The following is a 10529-nucleotide window of genomic DNA, read 5'->3' on the forward strand; positions in this document are numbered from 1 at the left end:
GTGTGATTATCCAATTACCTTTTGACATTTCCATCATCTCCTTTGGCACCTAGGTACAATAAGTTGGGCATTTCAATATCTGTCCATCCTCACTTTAAACCTGTTTTGAAAATACAAAAGAACCTTAAGTGATCTGTCCACAGCATTGAAATACCAACTTTAGTGGACACTTTGAAAACTCAAAGGCTTTTTAAGATGAATAGCAAACTGGGGATGACAGCTCCTGTGGAGCCATTATTGAATTGCAGCAGTGACGACTGCATTGCTTTGGATATAGATAAAAGACTCCATGCAAGACAAATGGTAGGAGGACATCAAACAAGACTGTGTCCATTCAGTGACAGAAGCAATCCAATTGAAGAAGCTGTTGATTTCCGCAAGGTAACTTACTATTTCTTCTTAAGTAATCTGTATTAAGGATCTAAAAATTGTATATTCATCTTCCATTTATGGTTTTCTGTAAAAATATTGCTTCTAGTTGTCAAATATATTTTTTGCTGCAACTATTTGCCAGAAAGGAAATACCAGTATCAGATATTGTTAATTATTTCTGCATTTGTGTTTTATTTAACCATAATGTCACTGTGCCTAAAGGTTATAAATTGAGAGTTACAATCAATACTGATCAGGTGAAGAGATTAGTCAGCAAATGAATAACATAGATACCAGCAGGAAGCACTGTGCACTCAAGACAACAATGAATACAAAGGGTACAGATAAACATCATCACCTTCATTTAGATGAAAGCTGATTCTAGAGCATTTCCACTATCTCATTAATAATACACTAACCTTTTGGAACCTATGCTACACAAGCATAATGTAGATCTTGAACAAGTGTCAAGATGTGACATGAAGTAGCTTAGTACAAAACAATAGAATGTGGGGTTTACTGACAGCTATACAAGCTGCACCCTGGAAAGGATACAGATGTTTATTTAACCTCTTGTAGAAAGTCTACATTGGCATGTGAGTCTTGCCATTCCCACTTACTGTGCCTCACTGGTTTACAACATTCAGTGGATCTGGATCACTCAAGCCAGCTTTATTCATAAGAAGCTAAAGAGGGAGGGAGATACACACTGTGCTCTCCGACTGGGAATGGCCATTCAGCCCACAGGGCTGGACTACAACTTTCCCAGGCAGATCTGACTGAAAGGTGTATAATGCTCTCCATGGGTCTTTCATGCACACTGGTTCACTCCACAGATTCACTTTTATTTGTCTGTCATAACAACTGGCAGAGACAAAGAATTGAGCACAACCACAAATGAAGGTTAGCATTTAGTGTACCGTAGCTTCTTAAAAGTGTATTTTTGCAAAATGTGGGCATTTTATGGAAGTGAAGAGATTAAATACATTTTTATACATAGAGTGCATAGAAGCATATAACATGTCTGATAATTCAGATTTTTTTTCTATCTGCCTTTCTTGTATCCTCTTTTGTATCACTTTGCAACTTGGTATGCTTCCTTTATATTTTGGATCAGGTCTAGTTGTCATCTTCATATTTTCCACTGTTCTCCAATATATTTCAGCATGTTTTTCTCTCTGTCTTTCTCTTCTCCCTTTCTAATACCTTTTCTTTCCCAAGCTCTTCTTGTTAAACCTAGAGTAGATTAAATTGTTATTAAAACAAATAACCTTCAAAGAATGTGTTTCTCTTTTCCTGGTCCTTCAGCTTCACCCTCCCACACAAACTGCCGGACAGACAGACCATGGCCAGCTGTCATGAGAAATTTTACCTGGGTTGCCACCTTGCCAGGAGCCATGGTCCAAAATCCCTCCTCACCCTGATACAGCATTTTCTGGATGAAACTTTAATCTAAATGCCCAGGCATGTAATTTCCTAAAACCATACCCAGATTCAAATGACATTAGTGCAAAAGGAGTCTTTAGCCTGTCATCCCCTCACAATGAGAAAAGGACTCCCAAACCAAAGAGTTTTGGGGAAAAAAAACCCAAGCAGCAATTTTTTGCATAATCAAGAAATAGATCCCCTCCACCCCACCTTCAAATTCCTAATTTAGTGTGTGCATGTGAGTCTCTGAACTCCTTGCAATGATCTTGGTCTCGGGAGGAATTATCCGCAGCTGCTCCTTTCCTTTCAGGATACTGTGAGCAGTATAGCAGAGAATCTAAAAGCTGAGTTTGTTCTGAGCAGATTCATTGAAAAGAACAGGTTTCAATAAGCTAAACTTAAAAATAGCTTCAATAGTGTCTAATCTGTGATTCCTGCTTGGCACTGATAATTAGGACAAAAAAAAAAGGACAGAAACTAACATGATTGATCTCAGTGAAAACAGTTTTGTTTTGTTCTCTTGAAGCAACCCTCAGAATTCTACTTTGCATGATTACTTGCAGTATTTTTCCATCTTCGTTTTTACTTTCCAGAACTTGCTAGTTTGTCTGCGACCCAAATAACTATTGAATTCAATTGCCAGCCTAGGGATAAGCTTCAAATTAAATTTTTCTCACTTACTCTTTTTCACTCATGCCCTGATTGGAGCAAAGCTGCCCTTTTCATTATAGAGATGTTACTGTTAATTATCCTCACCCTCTGTCTGATACAGGCAGCATTTTAGCCCTGTCTGGGAGGGTGGAACACTTGGCACCTCCGTGGCAGTTCTCTTGGTGAGCCAGTTGGAGAATGAAGAACCAAGCCAGCTCTGTCTCTGAAAATATAGGGTTGGTGTGTACGGCTCCCCTAATTTCACCTGAATTTATGGCTGCTCAGCATCTCAAGAAAGCAGGCCACAACACCTACCTTTATGTCTTGCTGCCAAAACCCAGAGACCCACAAGCTGAAGCTGTTTTCTCCCCTGTAGGAAATTACATGTGCAGAACATCATCTGTGGGGAACCACATGGTTTTCCTTAACATCCACATGTTCACTGCTCCTTGAATATGAGGAACTGTAAGAAAGATAAAGTCAGGTACCTTCTGAATCCTTTTTCAAATAATCATTTGGAAAGCAGAAATTTGTTTTATTTTCTACTGCAGAGGAATCCACCTCTTTGTCCTCCCTCTTTTATTGCTCATTTTATTGGCAACATTCCTTTTCCTTCTAAAATAAATTTCCTGCGTGGATTTTTTATTTTGGATTCATTCTTCCTGCTGTCTCCTACCTGGTTGGGTTATTCTGATCCAAAGAACTGAACAGAAACTCCCTGAAATTCCTCTGCAGTTTTCTCTGTGGGAAACAATACTAAAAAAAAAAAAAAAAAAAAAGGAAAGGAAAGGAAAGGAAAGGAAAGGAAAGGGAAAGGAAAGGAAAGGGAAAGGAAAGGAAAGGGAAAGGAAAGGAAAGGGAAAGGAAAGGAAAGGGAAAGGAAAGGAAAGGGAAAGGAAAGGAAAGGGAAAGGAAAGGAAAGGGAAAGGAAAGGAAAGGGAAAGGAAAGGAAAGGGAAAGGAAAGGAAAGGGAAAGGAAAGGAAAGGGAAAGGAAAGGAAAGGGAAAGGAAAGGAAAGGGAAAGGAAAGGAAAGGGAAAGGAAAGGAAAGGGAAAGGAAAGGAAAGGGAAAGGGAAGGAAAGGGAAAGGAAAGGGAGAAAGGAAGGAAGGAAGGAAGGAAGGAAGGAAGGAAGGAAGGAAGGAAGAAAGAAAGAAAGAAAGAAAGAAAGAAAGAAAGAAAGAAAGAAAATAATCAAATCAACATCATGCCACCATCCCCAACTCCAAAAATAAAATGAAATAAAACAAAATAAAATAAAACAAAATAAAATAAAATAAGAAGAAACAAACCACCTCAAAACCAGTGTCAAATGCAGGTCTTGAAAGCATGTGTTGATTCCACAGCACAAAGACACTTTAAATCTCCTAGTCCCTCATTTCCACTCCCCAGGAGGAATCAAACCAAACAGAGAACAGCTTACAATGCCAAGACCTGGGAGCTTGTTGTAAGAATAACTAGTTCTTGACATTTGAAATTACTCTGGTTCAAACATTTTTTGATCTTTCTTATTAGCCCTGTGTCTTGAGAAATAAAAATATGATCATCAGAAAGTACATAATTGGGTTCAGGGTATTCTGTGGTCACCCTTCCTGGCTCTGGAGACAGAGGCACTTTGAATGATTATGCGTGGATATCTGGAATTTATTCTGCACAGTCTGTGAAGTGACAGATCTTTTTTCTTAATTACACCAGCTATCAGTCTAACACCTGTAGTTAACCATTCAGTCCTAGGAATCTCTTCTGATACCCTTTATTCTTCCACCAGGAGCACAGCAGGCAAATGGCAGGTGGATGCTGAGGCATTTACGGGCACAGACACGGAGGCTGCCCCGCATCCCCACAATGGCTCTTTTCCACCGCTGCCTTCCCAACCCTCCCAGCTCACGGGGGCCGTCTGCAGGAGGTGCCTCACACTTGGGAAGCATTATGGACTGACAGCTAGAGTGTTACAAAGTGTTTGGAGAGAAATAAGTGTGCCATAGCCAACCCTCACAAGTTCCATTAGCTGTTTTTGGGAGCAGCACTCGGTGGCTGAGCAGCTCTGTGTGTCCCCAGGGCTGTCGGTGCCATGGGGTGCCAAGTCCCCATCCATGAGGCCCAGTCCAGCCACTGCTCTTCCAAAAACCTCCACCCAGACCCCTGCTGCAGCAATGAATCACGTGCAGAGGGTTTTCCACAAGCTGGGTTTATTGAGCTGTGTTACAGGAAAATACAGCTCAGACAGCCCCACTGCAGCCAAAACAATCTGTCATTTTTAATTCTTCCTGTCACCTCATTAGGTATATTGCTGGAGTGACAGTAAAAAAACCTAAACAACAAAAAAAAAACACCAACAGCAAAACCCAGAATACATTTCCCCAACTCCTGCTCAGAGTTTAACATAAATATCAAGGCAGCAAAAGATTCATTGACCAAACATATGTGACTTGGTGCTGTATATAACAAAGTGACATGCAGAATGGTCTCAATAGGCATATAAAGCAATTAAAATAACTGTGCTTCAAAGCATTGTACTATAACATAAAAGGTCATCCCTATAAACATGAAAAATATGACCATGGTTTTTCCTGCATACAGACACACTAATACCTAGCTAGAAGTTCCATTCTAAAAGTTAATCTTTAAAAATCTCTGAAAACATGTCATGTCTTGTATCATTCTCCCTCAGACCGTGTCTTTTCATTAATGGTTAATATTTTAAGTGAACACAATAGGAAACATCATTGAGGCCAGCTATATGTCAGAAGAAAATATTGTACTAAGTACAAAATATTTACCCTGTGCATACACAGGATAGTGAAGGAAACCCTGGGTAACTTCTGTGAAAATGAAAAGACTTTCTTTTTTTTTCTCCTAGAGCTTGCTTGTTCTCACATTAACGCATTAAAGTTGTATTCCAATGGAGACTGCAGAGAGTACATTTTGAGGACTCTGATAATTTTTGCAGTAACACTCTGAGTTTGTGATAATAATGTTTATGCACAGATGTAAAGAATGTGCTGACAGATTAAAAAGGAGTCAGCTGGTGTTTGCACAGCGTTCATTTTTATTTAAGGGGAGGAAAAAAAAGAAAGGAAAAAAAAAGGTACTACACCTGGCTGTGAACAAACAGCTTTTACAGAAGTGGAAGTAGTTTGGTGTATTGCAACTCCCTAAACCCTTCCTGCATTAATTCAAAAATTCAAGTTATGGCCACATCAGAGAATCACAAGGTTTTATTTTTACTGCAATTAGAGAATTCACTTTCACTGGTTTTCCTACCAATATTAAAAGGAATCTTAGCCCAGACAGCAGTATTAAGTAAGGAAGTGTTAAAAAAAAGAGTTCATTTGTTGCAGACAAACTATGGAGACCTTTCTTCCTTGCATATTTAGGCTATACACACATTCCAGCTGCACTAGTAATGCTGTAATGCCCCCAGAGGTGTTTTGAAGGGTAGTGAAGGTGTAAATGTAGCATATAGCAATAGGTATCTGCTATTTCTTAATATGCAATTATAGTATTTTGAAGCTAATTGATGTACTGAAACCTCGTATTTTACAATTCTGTAGCATGGGAAAAGATGACAAGTAATGTCATTTTCTCTCCAGACGATCAGAGACACTGCCCTGATCAATACCTGCAGAAGTATGCAGCAGCTACCTCTGGAGGAAGCATACTGATTCAGGTAGAAAAAAAGAAAACATGAAGAGAAGAGGAGAAGCAGCAAAAAATATTCAGTTGGAAAAAATACTCATTTGAAAAGCTGAATCATGCAGAAACCATCAACTTCACAACAGATTCCACAATTGCAATGGGTAACCTCAAGCCATACTTCCCTTTTCTGAAGGATTTGCCTTTCAACCTAATTAGAGCAGGAGCTGAGCGATCAGATGTCCCTTGCTCCTTTTGAAAAATGACTGGGAAAACTCCATGTAATCAGGAGGTATTTAGGATTTCCATTGACTTTCAATTTTCTTGGTTCATCTGTTCCCTTTCAGAACGTTTGATGCTAGTCTGTTCTAAACTGTATGTTGAATTTGCTTTAATCAGATGTCTTTGTAGCAGGCATTAGGTCATTTACTGTTTGATTTTTTTTCTATGAAAATACAGCTTTTCTTAGTTTCAAAAGTGTCCTTTGAAGAAACCTGTCGTACTCCAGATAGAGGGAAAAAAACAAAATAAGGGAGAGAAAGAGAAGAGGGCGAGGGAGGGAAGTGGGGAGCAGTCCTGTATTTCTGTTCCTGCCCCACAGTGGTGGTGGGGAATTGTGGAATTGTGGAATTGTGAGTGTCACCTTTTTGTACCCAACACTGCCCCCCCAGGCTCCTTTCTCTGGTGATCTAGGCTCATGCACTAAAGCTGATTAGCATAAGCAGAGCTTAATATTCAAGTAGACAATTACGTACACTGAGTGCTAGCTCAAACAAATGCTCTTTCTAGTTTTACACCTTCTGTCTGTGGAGCCTCCCACAGCTTTGCTGCCCTGGAGCTCTCAAGCCCCCTTCTTCCTGTTCCATACCTGTTCCCGTGTTTGGAGACAATCTTATTGTCACCTTACTCCCAGCCCCAGATTTTAGCTCCTCATCCAACCCCACCTTTCTGCTGGCCATTGCAGCCACCTGAAACTCCAGCCCCTTGAACTGTGTCTGTCTGACTCTTGAACCAAAAGTCCTGCTTCTCACAAGGATATTCTAAGTGACACATTCAATGAAAAACCACTTAATTAAGGCCTGTGGTGAGGAGCAGAGTCTCACACAAGTCAGTGAGTATAATTTGGCTTAGGTGGGCTGAATTTCTATTCAGAATGGCAAGCCTGTCTCCAATGCCTGCAGAAAGAGCCCAGGGTAAATATGCTCCTTAGCTCCTAGCCTAGCAAGCCTCAATGAGGTGACTAAAGTCAAGTCTCAGTTTATTTGCCTTTAAAGTTTATCTTGAAAGAATATGTTAAACTAGAAAAGTTTGCTGCTATACTTGGCAGTAGGAACTTCTATGAAAAGTCTCTGTCCAAGAAAAATATAGTCCCCTCTAAAAGATGTGTCTGCTTTTTAGAGGGAACTCTCTTATATATTTAAAATCCAAAAATAGTAGTAGGTGCAGAACACCATCAAAAAACAAGCCATAAACCATCTTGAAAATCTATTTTAATTGTTCTAATACACATTTCTAAGATTAATATCTCCTTACTTGGATTATGAAGCAGTAGGAGCTGTGGTACTCTTTGGGACATGGAAAGAATAAATTGTGTAATGCCAACAGAAAAGGTGCTGAGGTAGCTGGTAATTGACAGAGTTAATGAAGTATGTTAAACAGGTACAATATAGATGAAGTTGTCCCCTGCAGGGTGATTGGCCACTGGGGAAATAATGTGACAGTTGTCTTTGTGTTAAAATAATGTGGTACTCCTTCTTTGCCAGATCCTATCTGCAATGAGAGATGAAAGAGGTCTTGCAAGGATACCCAGGTCCTCCTACAGCACACACTGTGCTTGAATCTGGCAAGTAAAGAGCAAGATAAAGAGTGGGTAAAGAGTGCGATGGCTGTCTGTAAGTAAAGCCATTAGGCTATTTCCTACAGCCCACACATGAATTATCCACTATTGAAAAGTAATAATTTGACACTGTTTTCTATATTCCTCCCTCATACACTACAATGCACTGGTGCTGTCTGGGGATGAATGGGAACTGAATTTGGCCTGCCAATTTTTGTGGAAGTTGATTATTTTTAGATATTGTTTTAATAATTAGCTAACTAGCTCTCAAAGAGTACAATGGATTTAGACAGCAAAAGATGGTTTTGAGAGTAATATAGATTTTGTATTATTATCTCCTCCTATTGTATGTGGATATTATCATTGAAACAGTAGGGAAAATATCAAATGAAAATAGAGCTCAGCCTCTCAATTATACTAAGCTGTGTGGTCAGCATTGGTTCCAAAAGAGGTGTGTAGAGCATAGAGTAATGAAAAATCATTGATAGCATCAGTTTGGTGTCTAAATAATCTATTGTGCTATTCCAGCATTGTTCTTACTAAAACCATCTCAGAAGATGAGCTAGCCTTCCTTGGCCATCAGATCTCAAAATACCTGAAGCTTTCTTGATTCCCTCAGGTGCTGACAGCATGCTCTGTCATGGACATATGAAAACTATACAGTATTTTATTTCCTGAAGTTGTAGCTGTTGACATTTTCATAGTTGATATTTATATGCTTATAGTGGAAGTGAGTTAGTTGTTATTGGACCTTTAAGCTTTTCAAAGTGGTTTTACTCTTGTCAATATATTCTAAATCCAGGAGTCCTTCTTAGGTTTGTAAAGAGAGTGATATTTGAAAGGAGAAGTGATTCTTAGCAAACCTCTGACTGAGAACATAACCTAAGAAAATATTTCTAAGCATCACATGGCAAACTATTTTCTAATTTTCAAAATGCAATAAAGAAAGATTAAATGGAAATGCTTGTTCATTGTAGGAGTTAGGTTTACAATAATCATAATCTCTTTGCCCAATCTTTCTTACAGCTCTAAGATTTGTATAGCCATTTGTTAGTATGTTGTCCAGAACAACAACCTGGACATATGAAAATTTTCAACAGAGCTTCTGACTATGGGAATTTGAAAAGCACTTCCTGAAAATTTATCACAGACCACAGTTTAAAATATTTTTGTGTCCAAAGAATCTCAGGTGATGCCATTAAGACAACATAAAATACCACAAAATACCAGGAGAGCAAACTGACTACCAATTATCTAATGCATTTTTCTGGTATCAAATCTGCCTTTTGGGAGTGCTAACTCAATAAATAATCGCTATACATAAACAAAGTATGGGCTATAACTCTGGAAAAACTTAGGATTGTCTTCAAGGTGTTTTGCTTTGCTTGACAAAATACTCTTTGGGGATGTACTAATGGACAAAGCTAAAGATCCAAAGAAAGGGAACTTGATCCATTTGAAAGAGAATAGAAAGCTGAAGCAAACAAATGCAAAAATATGCTGTACTCACTCAAAAAGTGCTGACTTCCTGCTGTAGGTCACCTCACCCTCCCACCTTGTACCACAAAATAGGGTAATTAAAAAGTGCTGATTCTCTGTGCTAGCAAGAGAATCTCTTTTCTGTCTTTTCAACCCTTGTTTAGGACTAACCAACAAGACAGAATACGTTTTGTGTGGGGTAGAGAGTTTTTATCTTACAGACTGCCTTAAAAATAAGTGATACCACAAAACCCCACAAGATCAGATCAACCCTTTGGTTGATCCTAATCTATTAGTAATAATTAACAAAGTCTGAGCTTATATTTTTCATCTCAAAGCTTTGTACATCTATTCATCCACATGTTACCACTGTAATTAACTACAACTGACACGAGTGCAAGCTGCTTGTGCCTGAATGAGATACTCAAATGCTCAGGCTGACAGTGCATCCTACACAATGCAATGCATGAAATTTTTAAGTATAATGACCATTTTACAAACACTAGCCAAAGCAAGAGACTAGTCATCTCTCCCTCCCTTTCATCTCCTCACTAAATATACCACCTTTTCTAAATCTCTGTGCAAGTATTTGAAGTGCAGCAAGTCTGAGCCGGTTGTGAGGGATTAATTGAATTTACAAGGGGATTGTGCTGTATGCAACATCTCAATTAACTTACTTGTTAAATAGGTAATGGCACTTGACTGTTAAGTTGTGAAGGAACTTGTTAAATGGATATTGCTACTTATTTAAAGGATATGGTCTATGGTCTGGCTAAATAATTAGGACTCCAAAGTGTGTAGGAACCTGAAGAGTATAACAGGCAAGGCTAGATGACAAAACGAGCCCTGCCTCCTCATTCAGATACTTTCATCTATTTCACAGTACTTAAATGAGATTTTTTTCTCCCATTTGAAACATTGTTGACCAAAGATATGCAGAGAAGGAACAAACCACATTCAGATGAAAACTGTCAGTTGTGATGTCCTATGAGATCTGGAAATTTGCTTTTGTTTTGAGATTTATTTGTTTGTTTAGCTTTGGGGTGTGGCTTCGGGGTGGGGTTTTTTGGGGTTTTTTTTTTGTTGTTGTTTTCTTTCTCCAGTTAATAACTTTCCAGATCTCTGCTG

The 10529-nt window shown here is 38.9% G+C and overlaps 1 long non-coding RNA gene across 1 annotated transcript in view; it reads right to left on the bottom strand.

Annotated features, from left to right (window-relative positions):
- The window catches only part of LOC102035037, a 53877-nt gene that overhangs the window by 20447 nt on the left and 22901 nt on the right, over nt 1-10529 (bottom strand). Inside the window, exon 3 of the long non-coding RNA XR_265216.2 lies at nt 19-100. This is a non-coding gene — a long non-coding RNA (uncharacterized LOC102035037). The remainder of the gene's footprint in view (nt 1-18; nt 101-10529) is intronic.

Source organism: Geospiza fortis, unplaced genomic scaffold (genome assembly GCF_000277835.1).
Source record: "Geospiza fortis unplaced genomic scaffold, GeoFor_1.0 scaffold40, whole genome shotgun sequence".
Taxonomy (NCBI): Eukaryota; Metazoa; Chordata; class Aves; order Passeriformes; family Thraupidae; genus Geospiza; species Geospiza fortis.